This window comes from Accipiter gentilis, chromosome 18 (genome assembly GCF_929443795.1).
Source record: "Accipiter gentilis chromosome 18, bAccGen1.1, whole genome shotgun sequence".
Taxonomy (NCBI): domain Eukaryota; kingdom Metazoa; phylum Chordata; class Aves; order Accipitriformes; family Accipitridae; genus Astur; species Astur gentilis.
In genome coordinates, this window is record NC_064897.1 from 2,016,364 (window position 1) to 2,034,430 (window position 18,067).

The 18,067-nt window shown below is 45.7% G+C and overlaps 1 protein-coding gene across 3 annotated transcripts in view; it reads left to right on the forward strand.

Annotated features, from left to right (window-relative positions):
* Positions 1-6,692: 6,692 nt before the first annotated feature.
* PRR5 (proline rich 5) overlaps positions 6,693-18,067 on the forward strand; it is a 93,875-nt gene continuing 82,500 nt past the window's right edge. For 2 of the 3 annotated variants that reach the window (XM_049822594.1, XM_049822596.1), the window contains exon 1: positions 6,693-6,764. The gene's annotated coding sequence lies outside the window, so the exon portion shown is untranslated. The remainder of the gene's footprint in view (positions 6,765-18,067) is intronic. The other variant, XM_049822598.1, reaches the window with a different exon arrangement.

The window sequence follows — 18,067 nt, forward strand, 5'->3', positions numbered from 1 at the left end:
TCCCTGCCATACCTGTAGCAGAGCAGCGCAGAAACAGTTTTTACTTCCTGCAATGCTTTTTGAGATTAATTTTTTTTTTTTCATTAGAGTGGTTCTGCTTTGAGGAAGTCATCAGATAGATACTCCCCATGGCTGGGAAAGTCCTGGCTGGCGAGAGGCAGGGGTGGTCTAGACCTTCATGGAGCACTCGAGAGGTTTGGGGGACGGAGGAGACAGTGGTGTTTGCAGCCCCATTACACGGTAAGGGAGAGCAAGCCCTTGCCAACAGGGGTGGGAGTAGGGCGAGAGGGCAGCGATAGCTTCAATAGATTCCTTTTGCTGGCAGATCTCATGTCCTAGGGATGGAGGTATTCCCATGATTCATGTCATCGCTGTGCAGTTCCCTGATGTCCAACAGGAAGGTCACTGGGCGCGAACCTGTCCCTTTGCCCAGTTTATAGCAAATGATTCGCACCAAAAGGAATAGTTCCGAAGACAAGACAGATGCAGGTCTGACTTCAAGCAGCCAAAGTCCCAGTTGTAGTTTTGCTCCTACAGCAGCTGTGGGAGACCTGCCTGCAAATTCAACAGTTGACTCGAAGTCCTTGGGTGTGTCATGTCTTTTCAGGGCAGCCTCACTGATTTGGACCAAAAGTTTCAGTCTTGATTTGAGACTCTATTGAAAGCTTCATTTGGAAATTACCTAATTCCTGGTTAGTTTACAAGATAAGATAAAAACAAGAGGAAAGATAGTCTCTCTCTCTCCCCCCTCTGTGGTTTGTAGCTATCTCGTATCTGGGATGGTGGTTTTGGGACTGTGGGCTCCTACGAGACTTCACCCAAGTGCGTGTTTAAGCGATGCTAAGTACAAAAAGAACAGAGATCCCAGCCAGCATCTCTGCAGAGTACTGCAGTACTGCTACAAGTAATTGTGCTCGGGTCTGACATTGCACTGAACTGCATCATCAGAGATGCTGATTTTTTAAATGTCAGCTGAACTGCAGTTCCTTTTCCTTCTCAGCTGACTGTCAAGTTGAAACCTCTGGTTTATTTTATATATCTTCCAATGGTGGCCAAAACCACTCCAAAATGAAAAATGGTTCTGATGTTCAAACCTGTTTGTTTATGCTGAAGCCTTGGTGGAAGCCATCTACCGCTGTATTTATGTTTAATTTGCTGGAACGTTTGAAGATATCTTGAGGTCGGAAAGTTCCTGGACCACTGAGAAGCAATATGAGATGGGGTACAGGATGTCTAGGATGTGTATCAATGGTACATCACTGATTTGCTACATGCCCTTCAGCAACTCACACCTACTTTTACATTTATTTTGGTGCAAGTATGCTTACATGTATTTTGGTGTTTTACCTATTGCAGCTATTTTGCAAAATAGCTATTGCTGTCTTGACTGGATGCTTTGAGAGAGCTAATTAATTAATGTTAGTGAAGCATTTGGTATTCTTGGATGAAAGACACTGCAGAAAAACAAATTATTATCCCTTATGTTGTAAATCAGATTCCACTCCATTCCTAAATACTTTCTTTATCTAAGGCTGATAACAAAAACTAACAAGCTCATTTAAAAAAAAAAAAAAGGTTAGATACAGTTGCCTGAGGGCATCCTTAATCGGAGAAGATATTTCCTTTTCAGATGAAAAAGGCATCTACAGTGAACAATTTCACTAGCCAAGAAACAGTAAAGAGAAGGCTTCCCATGCTAAGTTAAATAGGCGGTAATTACTTTGTGGCTAGAGAAGGGGTGTGGGAAGAAGGCTAAGACAAGCATCCCACTTCTGAGCCACTTGAGCTATGAAGGAAGCCAAAGTCCTACGGCTCCATTAAGAATCAGAGATCTTTATCCCAGCTGTCCTGTAGCTGAGAAAGTTTTTAACTAATCATCTACCTGTGCCTTGGTTGCCTAGGTAGGTTTCTTTTTTCCCCTCTCTGCAACTGTACCTTTGTACTATAAGCCCTATTTAAAAATCTTGTGATTATGGTTCATCATCACTTCCTGTGAGCTTCCTATCCTCAGCCCCTTGGACAACAATCCCTTGTGTAATTTGAGGAGAAGCAACAGCAGGGACGTGTAAAACAAGTGCGCACACAAAACCCATCACTGTGTGCAATAAAGTAAATCCGGCCTCGTATTAATTTTAACCAGCTGGTGAAAACTGAGCTTTCTCTGTGCTCTTACTTCATTGTTTAGAAAAATGACTGGTTGGCAAGGTATTGTTCTTGCAGATGGAGGGAAATTTCTGCCTCCAGTAATATCTGTGGAATGAAGTTGCCTGGAGTGGGCATGCTACAGCTTAACTGAGGACACTCTCTGGCAGTCATAGTCTTTGACAGTGTGAGCTGGTAATTTTCCACAGCCTTTACCCAGTATCAGGACATCAACCTTTTTCCATTAACTCATCCTTTCTGCAGCTCTGTGGTTTCCTGTGCTTGTTCTAGTGTGAATTTCCTTTCATCCACAACTTTGTTGTGCAGCTTTTACTTCAGGAGGTAAGAGGTTTGCCCTTGTTTTGATAATTGTGAACTGCTGAGGGCACCAAAAAAAAAAAGCGCTAACAGCTAATGCCCTACATTTTCAAAAGCCCTACATATTCTTTCTGCTGCCGTAGCTGAGACATCGAAAAAACGTGCCACCTCAGCATATCTAGGCACCAGGAAATGCTGGCTTAAAATTAACTTTACCAATCTCCCTTCTCTTTGGCAGCCTGAGAATATGAGCACCAGAGTCTCCAACAACACGTGGATGACCACGTTTCTGGCAGAGCTCTCTCGGAGCTTCGCAGCCCGGCTCAGCGTGGCTTATGCAGGCTGTTCTTGCTGCTCATCTCAGCCTTTGCTGCTGCTCAGGCTGCCCTTGTGCTTAACGTTGCTGGCGGGGGTGGCCCTGCTCCTTGCAAATATTCCAGTTGATATTTGCCTTCTAATCAAGTCTCCTCGGTGACATGACCCACAGGAGGGAAACTGAGCTCACAAAGCTGCTGCTGGCTCCAACCACATCCCAGTCTATTTGGGTGTGATGCTGCTGCTCCCTTTGGTCACCTAGTGCAGGAAAACAAAGCAGGATGGAAGTCAGATGAGGTCCTGTCAGTAGGATATAGCCCCCAAGACCTGGCCCCTCCTGCAAGGCATAATTACCTTGCTGCTTAGCACAGACCCTCTGCTAGACAAGCTCCCCCAGGTAGAGAAACCTCCTACTCCGGCCGTACAAAATTCTGCCTCCCTCGACAGCTGATCAAGAGTGTACTTGCATGTGCAAGGCAGCAATTTGGGCTTTTGCAGTGTAAGCGTGCCCTGCCAGCTCTTGCGCGTGGCCTGCTAGCAAAGCCATCTTCGTGAGAAGATGAAGAGCAGTGAGGGGATCGTCCTGTGTCACCCACCCCCCCCCCCGACGGCTGGCTCCACGCACCTCCTGTTCTGCTGGAAGTACGTTTTCAGACAGGAACCTAAAACTGGCTCTGGGAAGGAAGGAACTGAAACACAGAATGGGGCTGAGCCACCTGTTGATTTGGCTTCTGCTGCCTTCCTGAGCATGCTTTGGTTGATCATTTCTGGTTTTACACGGGTACTGAAGAGGGCTTGCTTTCTCTCTGGCTGTGTCCTTTAAGACAGGGAAAAAAATTAACAATTGTCTCCTATGTACAGATAAGTCTGCACCACACTGTTTTGCTCTGGGCACCTGGATGGACTGCAGTTATAACGCTCCTAGTCTGCTTCTTGGTGCACTTATATTGGTATAGAACTGACGGGGAGCAATAAAATCAGTAGACGCCTTCTCTGAACTGTTGCTGTTTCCCTGTTAGAACTGTTAGTAGTGTAGCTATGCTGTACTAAACTCTGCCTATCATCTCTTGTACTTAGACTAGTAAAAAGTGTCAGTATACAGATTAGACCTTAGTAGGAAGATGTTGCTAGTGATGTGGTTTTCTGAAGCAACTGGATGCGTTTGGCTGTTAGCAAAGGATCTGAGCGTATTCTGACCGATGTTACTCCACCTGGCACTGAGATTAATTTGAATCCTTTGGTATTTTCTCCTGCTGTGAACACCAAGCACAACTAAATATTTCTCACACCAAAATACCATATCGGTCAGGGTGGTATTTCACCTACCCAGAGTAATCACAAATTAATACTGCAAAATGAGGCTCTGATCCCATAAGAGGTTCCTAACGGAAGGGGGTTTGTGCTCATGCTAGTTTTGCTAGAAGTCAGCTGGGCTGCAGAGGGGTGCAGGGAGGTTGCTCATTCGGCTGTAGCTATGATCCTGGTAGTCATCATTAAAATCAATTGTAAGTACCAATTCTTTCATTTTTATGCTTGCTAGGGAGTATGCAGTTTTTAAAGCAAAGCTTCTGGAAAACTTCCAGAGATAATGCAACCTGTACTTTTTTGTTTTGTTAAATAAACAAACGAATGTATCCGAAGCTTCTGATGACAAATTCAGATATCAGTTCCTACCAAAAAAGCATCATTTAGTAGTGATTCTGTAATACTTATGGATTAAAGACCCAGTTCAGGTTCCTTTGCATATTATTTAACTGTGTTTTAATAATTCGGTTTAGATTTTCTAAGATGGAGACGACTTAGAAAACAGACGGTAATGAAAATGTTCCTTCTGAGGGCTTTAGTTTGTCATAGAGACCTACTGTTTGAAAAAATGCCAGATCTGGAGAAGAAACTGCTCCCTGATCCTTAGTTTAACTCCTCTTTGCATTTAGGGACAAGGGCAGTCAGGGACATTCCTGACATTCCTCCACCGCAGGTTTAGAAGGGCGAAGTTGTCTTCCCCAGATTTCTGGGTCAGTTAAGCCGATGAGAAATCACAGCTTTTTTCTATGCATGAGTAGAGTGTTATAGGTTACATGACTCTCGGACTGCTTAGTCGTGAACTTGACAGTTTCACCGTTTAATCGCAAAAGACACCATGAATTCTGCAGGTATAAATACCCTATGACAGCTCACACACTGCTGCCGTTGCCTTTGCCGTCAGAAAACAGGCAAGGGTGTACTTTATTAATTGCTTTTGAAGTGTACCAATTTGTCCTGAATGCTGTAAAGGAGGACTCCTTTGCATGATCCTTACTTCTCCTCTATTAGTTTCCTTCACCTATAGCGTTACCATCCAAAGTCATTATAGTCTGAACACAACCTGAAATCAGCGCAGTAAGCCACCGACGTCCAGCTTCCACCGAAAAGGGAACAAAGTGAAGCATGAGCAGACGAGCAGACCACGTATTTTGAAGCCTGCAGTACCGTGACGTGGTGTCGTTGGGCATTAACGCCCAAACACGGCCATCGTTCGAGTCCCCTTCTCGGCACTGCCGATCCCCCGGCGGGACAGCTGAAGCAGGTAGGAAACCGAAGCAGCGCGCCTGGCAGATGCCCCACACGAGCTGCGATTTGATGTGGCTGAAACCCGTGGTGGAATCGATTTGTGTAAAACTTCCTTTGGTTTAAATCCCTGCGGGGCGCGCTTAAAATCCCATAACTCAGATCAAAACTACCAACTGCAGGCCAGGCGAAACCACAAGTTTTTGGTTGATACGCAAACCCTAAAGCAAACTCCAGCCGGCCAGCGGGCCCGGGGGGCTTCCAGCTTCCCGGGGGGGGTGTGTGTGTGTGTGTCCCAGCTCCTGTATTATTCCCCCTTCTCCCCCCTCGGCAGCCGCTAAGCCGTCAGCCCGCCGGAGCGGGGAGGGGGGCTCCTGGGCCGGCCTTCGTGCTGGGCGGTCGTTCCGCAGAACACCTCGGGGGGGGCTGCACGAAGGAGCTCGGTCCCGACCCGGCCGCCGCTCACCTGCCCACCGCCACGGGATCCGCCGTCGGTCCCCGCCGCCCCGGCCCACCCAACACCAGCGGCCGGGGAGGGAAGGGGCTGCCGGCGACCGGGGGAGTGTGTGGGGGGCTTGGTAGATTTGGGGGGGGGGGGGGGGGGGTCTGAGGTGCCGCTTTTCCCTCAGCTCCCTCCCGGCGGCCAGGCGAGGCTGAGGCGGCGCGAGGCTGAGGCGGCGGCCCCGCCCCGCCCCGCCCCGCCCGCGCGGCTCCCGCGGCCGCGCATTGTGCATCGCGCCGCTGCCCCGGCCGGCAGCGCCGGTCCCGTCCCTGCGGGCTGTGGGGCTGCCGGGCACCGGCACCCCCCAACCTAAACCCAGCGCACCCCTCCAGGGCTCTGGGCCGGGCCTCCGGCTCCTTCCTCCCCCCCCCCCTGCCCCGGCGCACGGTGAGTGGGGGGAGGCGGCGGAGGGGGCCGCGCACCCTCCGCGGCGCGGTCTGGGGTGGGGGTAGGGATGGGGGGGGGGGAAGCGTCCGCCGGCGGTTTCTGTGCCCGGCGTGGGGCTGGCCCCGGCGTGGGGCTGGCCCCGGCGTGGGGCTGGGTCTGGCCCCGGGGGACTGGGTCTGTCCCTGTGTCCCCCTGTCCCTTCCCTGGCGGACAGGGCGGCCCCCTCTGTCCCCGCCAAGGGCCGGGGGGTGGCGGGGAGGTGGGTGAGCCGGCAGCCGCACGGTCCCCGCGCTCTCGGGGGGGGCTCCCGGCTTTGTTCGTGCCCGTGAAGTGCGATAAAATACCCCTCGTAGCCCGTCCGGGTGGATTTCTGTTCATTCTAGAGCCGGGGCTTGCGGTTTTTGCACACTACGGGAATATTCAATTAGTGTTTGTGCAGACACTCGTCTCCTTTTTTTTCTTCTTTACAGTCTGAAATAGCTATCTCAGGTAACTGGAGTTGACTCTAAATGCGATTCCTGTGGGTTGACTGCTGTAAGCCTTATTCACGCAAGTAAGATCCGTGTGCATGAGTAAGATGATTTTTTGCAGAATGATCTCGCATGTTGCTGCCCTGAAGTGCATCATCTCTGATAGCTTTTGCAGAAGATGGGCTTGTCCGTTACAATTTTTGCGTGCGCGCAGCCGCTGTAAATTTTGGCGGCTCGTAAGCGATCGTTGGGAAGGGTCCGGCGTCTTCGTTTTCTTCAAGAATACCTTAAGTTGGACGTGTGCCAGTGTTTTGATAGCGTAAAAGCAACGAGAGAGACAGCCTTAGAAAAAGGATCGAGGAAATGATTTAGTGTTCACAACGTTCATCGTTTCCAGCCAGCGTACTTTCAAGTGTTTCATTTTAAAGTACGGGAAACAATCAGTTTTTGCGTTTACCGGCGTGTTGATTAATAATGGAAAGATAGGTCTAAAACTAAATTTTGATGCTTCATTTAAAATAAATGCTTTTTTTTCATCTGTCTCGCGCACCTATTAGCTTTTAGGAAAAAGAAGGTTATTAGGTGATGATTAGGCAGCTTGCTTACAATTTGAGTAAAAGAAATAGTTCGATACGGGCTGGCTATAGAATAATGGACCCGCTTGGCATCTAGTGTATAGTTGGATGTGGAGGTGTGGTGCTGCCTCGCAGAACTGTTCTTTGTTCGTAAGTTTCCCCTGTAGCCAAAGCGTAGTGTGTCGAAAACTTAGTTCTGGGAGTCAGATGAATACTGCGTATAACTCTAGTTTCTCTGTGGTAGGCTATTAATATGTGACTTATTATGAAACGTGTATTGACAGGGATTTCATATTTAAAATATACACCATTGATTGAATGACTTAATGCCTCATCTTTCTTGTTCTCATTATTAATCTAATTAGGGGAAGACTCTGGAAGCAATATGGAATTAAGACACGTTCCCAGTGGATACACAGTAAAAAAGACACTGCAAAGCAGACAGTATAAGAGGAATTTCCAAAAGTACTCATCACCCAAGACAGAGCCAGATTTTGAACAGGCTTGTGTTTAGGCTCCAGAGTAAATTGCTGTATTGGCGGGTCTTTCTTTTCAGTTCTCAGACTTTTGTACCCAGAGTTCTTTGGGGCAACCTTGAGGGAAATGTTATCTGTGTAAGCCAAGTTCTGAGTCTTCAACACTTAAGAAAATCAAGCCCTGAGCACTTAAAAAAATCTGATCCTTGGGTTACAGTCATACCTCCCCCCATTTTCATTCTGGAGGCATTTCCTTTTAATTTTGACAGAATTATAGTTGTAAAATGTAACCACAACAAAGCAAGCCAGTAAAATTACTTTAATTATTTTTTTTTTAACATAAAAGCCAGCAGGATTAATGAACAGCTGTATAAATACACATGATAAAATGCAAGAACAGTAGTAGAACTGCAAGTGGGACTTAATCTTTGAACTAAAATAATAGGTAATGGCTAAAAATAGTATTTCCCGTTTCATCCATTACAATATTTAACTCTTTTGTTATTAACTGCAACAAGGTAGACTGGTCCAGAGCTGGAGGCTCTGACCATTCATACCCACTGACCTTCTGGCCTACTTCTTTATTTTCTTTTGAAGTAGCACTCTTGCATGTGTATTTGATAATAAACCAGAAATGCAAACCAGAAGGCTGTTCTTTAGAGGGAAAATCAGAGTGGTTTTGCCGCACAATAGCGGGACTGTAATTTCTAGAATGTATTCTGATCTCATGTAGCTCACTGCAAACTGCTGAGCTGTGTTCAGGTTGCACCTAGATGTACGCAAGTGGTTGGTCCCACGCATGGCCAAGAGCATCCTTGCACCAGAAAGGAAACGATTAGGCCTGGTTCTGATCGTTTAACAGTGTTTGAAGTGTTTCAACATCACCGCTAGATAAATGCCATATTAAAGTCAGTGAAGAATTTGCCTCTCCGATAGCCCTGGCCAGAGCCTCTCAAGGAACTGTTGAATTACGAGAGCTGGTAATTATCTGCCTACACCTGTGGCCTGGGACTTCTTGACACTGAGCACAAATAAGAGAAGAAAATGACAAATGCTTGTCCAGAAGCACGTCCTCACAGTGGCGTTTGCTTTCCCCTTGGTTTCTTAGGATAACACTGGTGAGTTTGGGGTGTGGAGAAAGCAGTGATTAATTAGCTGGTGCATATCTAACCCTTGGAAGATGGAAAATATTGTATAGGTATGATTTGAATTAAGTGCTGTTATTCCCTGCTATTAAAGAAATTGCTTGCCTGCTCCACATCTCGAGTTGGAGTCGTAGGTGATTTTTAAAGCATTATTTAAACTGTAGTTTAGGTCTGTTTAAGCAGAAGGGCCAGGGGAAGTCTTTCAATAGCAAAAATAATAGGTAAAGATTTTCATGTTTAAGCCTTTTTTTTTTTTTAAGTAGCTGCAAAATCCATGTGTGTGGGAGGGAGGAAAAGGGAGTCGAATGGACCCAAACGAGGAGCTGTGGTGTGGTAAAATTCTGATATTGTTCTCTCGTGCCACCCCACAAATACATTTGCATTTAAAATTTCCAGGCGAGCCAAACTGTAGGACCGGTGCAGAATGCTAAACGAAACCTGCCAGCTAACTTGGAAAACGCCACATAACGATGCCGGGCGTTCCCTTGCTCGGACAATTGAGTTGAGGATTGTTTCTTGTAACAATCCTGGATCTGAAACAAAGACAGGTGCAGGAAAAAAAGAAAAAAGAGACATCAGTTTTATTCCGAGCTATTTTCACTTGAAAGATGTTTACATTTACTTTCTGTCACATCACCCTGTGACTGCTGGAAGACTCACAGGAACTGTAAACCCCAAATCCCTTCCTGCCCATCAGCTAGCCACAATATACTCCTTTGTGTCGCTCAGGCTGAAATTCAATCTGCTTGGGAGGCTGACGAGTGGTTCGGGGCGCAGTTGTGATCTGAAAGATATTGGGTGTCACCAGGGAGGTACCCTTTACGCCGCTTGTGCGAGCAGACAAAGCAGCTGCTCTTTTGGGGAAACTTGGTGATGCATCCATCTCCCGTATAAGAAGAAAATGTATTTATGCCTAGTGGCAGTGTGATGTAGAAGACAGGATGATGACAACCGAGGAAAGAACATGAAAGGCATCAGAAAAGCTCGGTGCGTTTTACCTTTTCTCGTGTAAAACTTGGGTGTCTGCAGTTACTGGCAATGAACTGTCCTTCTGCAGACAGACCAACGGTGCAGAACGATCTGAGGAGACTGAGGGATGGAAACAGGAAAAGAAAATGAATGCTAAGTTAGCCTGTGTTTTGGGTGTGAAAGAGCACACGCAAAGTCACGGGGCTGAAGCAAATCAAGGGCCTGTGGTCAGACATGGCTGCTGCAGTGACGCAGTAATACAAGGCAGCTCAGTTGTCCGTGATACCCCGGTTACGAATGGAAGAATAACAGGCTTTACGTGTGCCGTGTGGATGCATCTGGCTCCCTGGCTTAAATATAGGACACCTGCCCTTTGAAGGCTTGAGAGGGAAGGGAAAGAGCTGATTAGGAGGTCAAAGGGACTGATTTCTGAGGAATGATTAAAAATGCTTAACATAGATACATTATCAAAGAAGCAAAGATGGCAACACTTTCAGGTGTGGGTACTCAAGAGATAATCGCTTAACCATTGCAAGAGGGTGCAACTAGACTTAACGGGCTGCAAAAGAGAAGGTAACTTGAACATCAAGAAAAGGTTCTTGGTGGAATGAAGCTACTTAAATCTTCCATGAAAAATGCTGGTGGTGTTGTCGGTTGGGGTTTTGTAAAGCTCCTGGAGAGCCCTGGAGAACGTTCTGCGAGGCTGGCAGCTCCGGGTCGCATCTCCCCTGGCTGAACTGTGCCTGGGGATTAGGGTGGAGGGTTTTGGAAACAAGGCTCTAGAGTGAGCATGCCAACTCTTCTGCTGGGAGTCAGCTTCTCAGCTCCCCGTGTGGTCTGCTGGAAGGGTCAGAGTCATTCTCTGCTGGCTTGGATGAGATGCCTGTAGGGAGGGAGATGGACTGCCTGGATTAATAGATCTTACTCCGTCTTTAGCCTGTGATCCGGGAAATACACGAACGCTTATCTTGCTGGCAGCTGACATGTATGCAGTTATTCTGTAAAAGCAAATGCTATAGCATCTCGGATGCCTTTCTGATCACGCGGCAAGGGCGGCTGGGAGGAGGGAAGACGCTTTCCGGTGGTGAGCACAGCAGGCTGGGCTAGAAATACTGCTTGGTTTACACTGATTCTGTTAGTTTGTGTCCTTGGACCCATGTTGAAGTTTCCTCTTGAGGAAAAGCTAGAAAGCAGCAGGCTTGGGGTGTTTTCCTGCTTCAAGTTCCAGCCATTATCGGCAGAAGAAAAATTGATATTCTTGGACAGTAGTTACCTCTTCCTTTGCAGAGTCCTGTAATAGACACAACGTTGTGTACTTGCCGAAATGCGAAGAGCAACTTCAAAGGGGCGCGCTGCTCTGCTGAAGTTGTAGGCGATGCACAAACAGATTAGAAGGGCTGAGGGCCGTGATACAAAACGCACCGCAGTCGGGGGAGAGACTGCTGCTTTGGATCAGCTCTGGCAGTTTTTCAGTCCAAGATCTCATGTTTGCTAATGTTTGGATTTAATCAGTTTCTTTGGGATTAAGGTATTTTTTAGAATGTGGTTCCAAGAATATAGAGAGGTTGCAATTTTGAACTTAATTGGTGTTATGGTGTTACTGTATACTAGTGATACTGTTCTGTTCCTCGCTTCAGATACGAGGTGGGTCACTTCATGAAAAGTCTGATTAAAGAGACCACTGATAGTATGATGGAGATAGTATGGTATAGTACCTCTCCCGGGTGGTTTGATGTCTTAACATATAATCTTTCCTCCACTGAATTTCTGCTTGTATCCCAGAATAAACCAGAGTTTATATAAATTAGATATGCTCTTACTGCAGGACAGGTGGAGTTAGAAGTGCTTCAAGGTGGCATGTTGTTGGATAGATAGGAAGGAATAGTTTTATTGTGATTCATACTGCCTGCTTTAAAAATCAGAGACAGTTTGACTGTCTTCAGCATGAATGGTTTATTGGAGGGCAGGCAGGAAAAACACTGACAAGCATTTACAGCGCTGGCTTAAGGATGACTCTGCTCTAATTACGTGTGACTTGGGTCCCGAAATTCCTCATCTATTGACTTGGTACCAGGTTTTTACTTCCTGCATTGTCCATTTGAAGTGGAACATCGGAAGAAAAGAAACTGAAATTTTGTTGTCTTGATTGCAAAGGAAATCAGAAAGCTGAGAGAAGTTAAGCATTCGTCCAGAAAGTGCATTAACCCAGCTTGGATGTGCTCGTCCAGCCCCTCTGTAAGCCAGTACTGCTGGTTTTCTTTTCACCACTATATTCATTTTTCTTTCTGTAAAATATTGTGTTAAGGTTCTCTCCAGGAAGAATGGAGGGCCACTTCTTTTCCTTTGATTAGCTACTTACATCCTGATCCAGAGAAATACCAGTTGAACTGTTTGAATTCGGTGATTTTCATTGATTCCAATGAATAAATTAATTTCACATCCAGCTGTCCCTGTAGGAGGAACACTCGCTGTTGTCTGCATTAGTTCATAGGTATGACTTGGCTTTATAGTATCGATTCCTTTTCAAAGTATGGGCACTAAGGATTACATACAGAGAGTCTTGATTCACTCCTGACTGCTCCACTGGTGGTTACCATGACTTTGTGGGCATGGTTTTGCTTGTTTGTTTTGCTGTGTTTTGTGGTGGAGTCTTTGTTTGGTTTGTTATTTGGTGTTTTTTTTTATTTTAATTTTTGCTCTGGAGGGGCAAAGGCCGCTGTCAGCAAGTTATCAGACTTAACAGATGATTGGGTTGGCTTGGCATAACAAAACCTCTTCTCCTAAATAAAGCATCACTCCTGGTATAAATTATCCTATAGTGTATTCTGTCAGTGAGGTCTGAATCAGTCCAATTCAAAGTGCCAGGAAAAAGACATTCTTGTGGTAATTCTGGCATCCCTGAAGATAGAAAGTATTGGAAAATTTGAGAGAGAGCTTGTTCTCATGAAATACACAAGCCAGTTTTGTAACTGAGAAGCAGCTTGGAAAATTCAGATAAGAAGCCAGATGTTGGCCCAAACTTGTGAGATTTGTTTGCATGGATCAAATTTGGCATTACAGCATGATTCCCAAATTAATTCTGTAATGTATAATCCAGCATGGGTCACTTTTCAATTTTATTCTGCATGACTTTTGTTCATTTATCATTATTAAACAATTTCCTGGAGATACTCAGGCTTAAGTATGTGTTTGTATGACTACCAGAATTGTCTGCGGTTATACAGACAGGACAGAAAATATTAATGCAGGTTAGAAAATAAATTTTTCCCCATCTACAGCGCTGTGTCTACCCTGTTACAGTCATTGAGGATTTCTCAAAGTGTGCCAGAAGATCTAATTTGAGAATGGTCCCAGTCAGGAATAAGATGCAAGGTTTATGCTTAGCATACTCATGTACAGTAAATTCCTCTTTCTTTTGTTGTTTTTAGGCTCAGGTTTTTAACATTGATAATACACTACTGGCATCATCCCTTTTTTACTCTTTTGCTGGGAAAGGGGTATCCAAAAGAATATTTATTAGCTGATTTATATTCAGTTAACTTAATTTCCCTTTCATGGAGTTTTTAACAATGTTTAATGAGAGATGCAACTGAATTGCAGAGCTATTATCGCCCCCTGAGCACATCGAGGTCTGTCTTGAATTCCCATGAAGGTTTCTTGATCATTCACATTTTAATCCCGGCCCTCATAATTATTTTGTAGCATATGGAGAGTCCTGTAAATGCTAATTCTGGTAGCCTTTGTCAGGCTTATTTAAAAAATAGTTCCAGTCTCTCACTTAATCTGCCTTAGTAGCTATTGTTTATTGGTGATCTGATTTTTTTTTTTTTTTTTTTTTTTCCCCTGCCTTTAAACCCTTGGGTTGAGGAACTAAGACCACCCTGTGCTAGGCAGAGTACAAACACAAAGCAAAGTGCAGTCCCTGCCCTGCACATGGACACTTTCTTTTTATGTCTAAATGAGGGAGATTCTTCGTAACTGATCTGTACTCAGACCTCTCCAGACTCTCAGTTGTCACTTTAGAAGCGTTTAGATACCCTAGAAAGCAAATCTTCAGCTTAGGGAAAACAATTTAAAACTCAGCACTACTGCTGCAAAAACAGGCCTTGTGCTTGTTGGAAGCTGTAAAAATTTAAGTTTTTAAAGCCTATCTGTCATCTCTGTGCTTAGGCAAAAATGTGAAGCTCTTTCTTCTTTGCCTCGCTTTTCCTCTCATTCAAGCACATGGGCTGATGAATGCTTAGGCAAAATGTGCCCCTCCTTTTGTCTGTCTTGTTTTCTCGCCTTCTTTCAACAGCCGCTCTGTTCAGTGTTAAACAACAGGAGAAGAAAATGACTACTAAAAATGAAGATATTCTATTATCACGTAATCCTGTAAAGAAGGATGTTCTGCTTTCCCCACAAATGGTCAAACTCGAAAGGTTCCATGCTGGCCCTAGAATCTGTGATGGCAAGAAGAATGATAAAAGCACACCAAAATTACAAATCACTGCATTGCTGAGCGCAAACTGCTGGATGTGGAGCACTCTGTACCGTTTGAAGACTACGCCTGGAGTGTGATTTTGTCGGCCGCAGAGGTTCAGAGGCAGAGCTTGGGGATGTCACAGGGCAGTTAACTGAACTAAGCTCTTTTCTAAGCATTCCTTCTTTTTCCTTTGGTTTTCCATACAGGAGCTTATCCGTACACAGACATACATAGATACACAGGCAGACACACGATGTTTAACAGACCGAGCATGAAGGCTGACCCGCCGCTCTTAAAACAGCAGTCACCACTCTGCAGGTTTTGCAGCGTGTCCCCGTGTAACCTTGTTTGGGGTATTAAACGGAATATGACTCTTGGAAAGATACATCTGGTGCCTAGATGATGCCTGCCTTGTACTGACACAGCTGGTGGAAAAAGTGTATGGGGCTTGCCGTTCTTTTGATCCGGGAGAAGGCATGTCCAGGCAGACCCCGGACGGCTTGTGTGCGGTGATCCCATCACCAGCGGGTGCTAGGAAGGATGGATGCGGCTTTATGCTGCGAGGGCAGACCCTTGAATGCTTCATGCTCTTACAGGGAATGTGGGGAATGCTACCTAGTTGTGAAGACCAATGAAACAGCTGACATATCTATTGGGATTCCTACTCTTTCAACCTGAGCTTTCCAAAGCCTGGTGACATATATCTGGTAGAGCCCTGAAGAGCTCAGAATGGCTTTTTATCTACGAGTCCTACTGAGCAGTATTTATGTAACTTGGGGCAGGATCCCCTGTGGTTTGATCTTTGGGTATGACCCAACCCAACTCTCTACCACTGCATGATCCCGTATAAAGACTAGAGGCGTGCTGTGATTTGGGATGACCGCAGTGATTAGGAGAACTCCTCCTGGAGGGGCATGGAAAGCTTAGGAAACCTTTGCTGCTGCTTTGGCTGGCCCCAGCAGCTCTGTGGATGCATTCAGACATCCCAGATGTAAGCAAATAAAAGCCATTTGCTTAGGTGTCGTGTCACCCCCCCCCCCCCCTTTTTTTTTTTAAACTCCTGCATCTGCCGTGTTGCACAGTCTTCTGCCTGCCTCTACAAATGAGACAGTAATGGAGCAGATTTATTAAGCTGATAAAGAACAGGAAATAACAGTGGATTTAGTGGAATTTGAAGACGGTTCTGACCTCTGAGGAGCACAGCATGGTGTGCTGGTATAAAGCTGAAAGATAGTGCCCTTGGTCAGGGTGTCCAAAGTCATGGGGGATGTTTGAAGTCATTTAAGAGAGACTCGCTTTGCTTAGGTTTCAAGAACACCTTGTTGTTTTGCTGACTCTACAGCAAAGCCCCTATATTCCTACCTTGGAAACAAAGTACAAAACCTTTAGTATGCTAGTGGTGCAGGTCCCTCTCAGACCAACACTGAGTTTAGTTCTTAATTTACTATGTTTTTTGCTTACTGAGAGGAGGTCAAGTGGATTGAGGTGCTTGGGTGGTGGCAGGTGTCTGGGAATGGCGAGTCCGGTGCTGTTGCAAACAAACCTCGGAGCTGACGGCTTGCTTTGTAGCTCCCGGGGCGGGGGGTGACGAGCAGGGGCTTACACCGTCGTGTTACGGAGTTGGATGAATTCTGGGAGAGCGCTTGGGTAAGAAATCTAAGTGCAGGTTTTATGGGAACAAGTGCGGAGAAGTCAAGTAATGCCCATGCGTTTAGAGTAGCTAAAGGTATCGATTAATTTTGCATTGAGTTTTTAGGTATGAATCCTGTCTATAAGCAGCACTGTGTGCCCTCTTCCTTGGAGCTTTTCCATGCAAACACTGCTATCTCGTGCTGTAGCTGATGCCTGCAGCACTGACAGCCAAGTCTTGTGTGCTGTCCTATTTCTCATCCCTCCCTCTTCCCCACCCCCTCCAATTTTGGTTTCTTCTATTTAAGAACTATAAATTACTACAGTAAACCTATTACTCTCTGGGGTTATGTTTATCTGTTGCTGATTTTACTGAATGGAACTGTGCAACAGCCTAAATGATAAGACCATGTGAATTAGGATACTAGGTTGTGTTGGGGGCTTTTAGTTTCTGCTAAGTGGAAGAACAAATACTGCAAGCTTGAAGAAATATAAGGGAAATATTTACTGCAGCCTCTATGCATGGAATAACTTAAGGGGACGATGCAGACTCGCCAGCCCCGCTGTACCTCAGTACACCTAGGTGAAACACGGTGTAGCTTCCTAAGTGGAAGATGGATGTTTGGCACAGCACACCTTGACGCAGCTGTGACCTCGTGCCTTGTCCCAGCAAGGTTGTGCAACGGGGGACGGTGGCAGCAGGGAGCGAGGACAGAAGGGAAACGACCTTCCAGTTCTCTCTCCTCCCTCCCAGGGAAACCTGGGCCTCGTGAAGTCACCCTGAAGCTAACGCAGTTTGAAAACTCACCGAGTCAACCCACCACCCTTGCCAGAGACCAGAAATCTGGTCCTCATTTCAGTTAATTCTGGTTCAGCCACCAAACCCCCTTTGTATTTGGCGCTTAGGGCGATGTTCCAGCTGTTTATTTTAAAAAGGCAGTCTGGCTGATGCCTTCTTGGGGGAAGAGCCTTACTCTTACGGGGGATACCAACCCTGGAGAGTCCTCTGGCTCCACAGAGGATACTTACATTCAAATAGAAACAAGCAGAGCTTTTTACCGAATCGAAAATCCCCGTCTCTGGTGCGTTTGCTGGCTGACTGCTGCAGCATCTTATTTGCTGTGCTCTCGTGGCTCCCTGGCAGTGCTCTCCGCTGTCGTGTTTCATTGTATGTTTTCCGTGAACACAAAGGCATCTGTGTTAATCTCTCATTTTCCAGGCGATTCAGTGTTCTCTTCCAGCCTCTGGCTCTCTCCTTTTTCTCAGCTCTTTCCCAAGGTGGAAGTCAAATTTGGTAAAAACGAGGAATGAATGTATGTAAGGGGGACTGACCCAAGTTTTCAAGACTTGAAAATTTCTATGAAAGGAAGCCAAATGCACTTATGCCCTTCTTTATTTCTGTTTGATTTTTTTTTTTTTATAGAAAGTGGGATCCAGCTGAGCCTGTGAGTCTCCATGACTGTAGTAAGTCAGGCAAGGCAAGAGGGACTCTTGCATTTATTTTTTTTTCTTTAGCAAAACCTGTAGCCTTCTGGTCAAATCCCACCGCCTTAGAAAGGCAGCAGATTATTTCAGCTTTTGAAGGCCTACCTGCAGGCTGCTCCATCACTGAAGAAAATGTACTTGGGGGGCTGTGGGGGAGGGAGTGTTTTCCCTTGTGTTTGATTTCGGTTTTCACTTTTAGGGAGCTATTTTTGTTCGTGTATTTTTTTTTCACTTCCTTGAGCATCACTATCATATCGGAAACTAACCTTTTAGAGTATCTTTCTTCTCCTGCCCTTTAATTAGCGGATGAGAGCTACCAAACATCATCCCACAAATATTTCAGCAAAATGGAGACATTCCTGGTGTATCTGTAAGGTAAACAGGCGGAAGAAAAAAAAAAAGAGGGTTTTTTTTATAGCAGTCATATAATATTAATAGTAGACTTTCAACTTTTTCTGAGGCTTCAGAATTAATTTTGAGGCAGGGAAGTAATTTTTTAATTACCTTTAAATACAGTGCTGAGGAGTAAAAAAAGCTGTGTTGACTCTGCGTGGGGAATGGAGCAGCAGTGACCCAGACCGTCTTTCCTGGCGGACTGTTGTGTTGTAGTAGTCTCAGTGAGGTCTTCAGTATTCAGAGTCG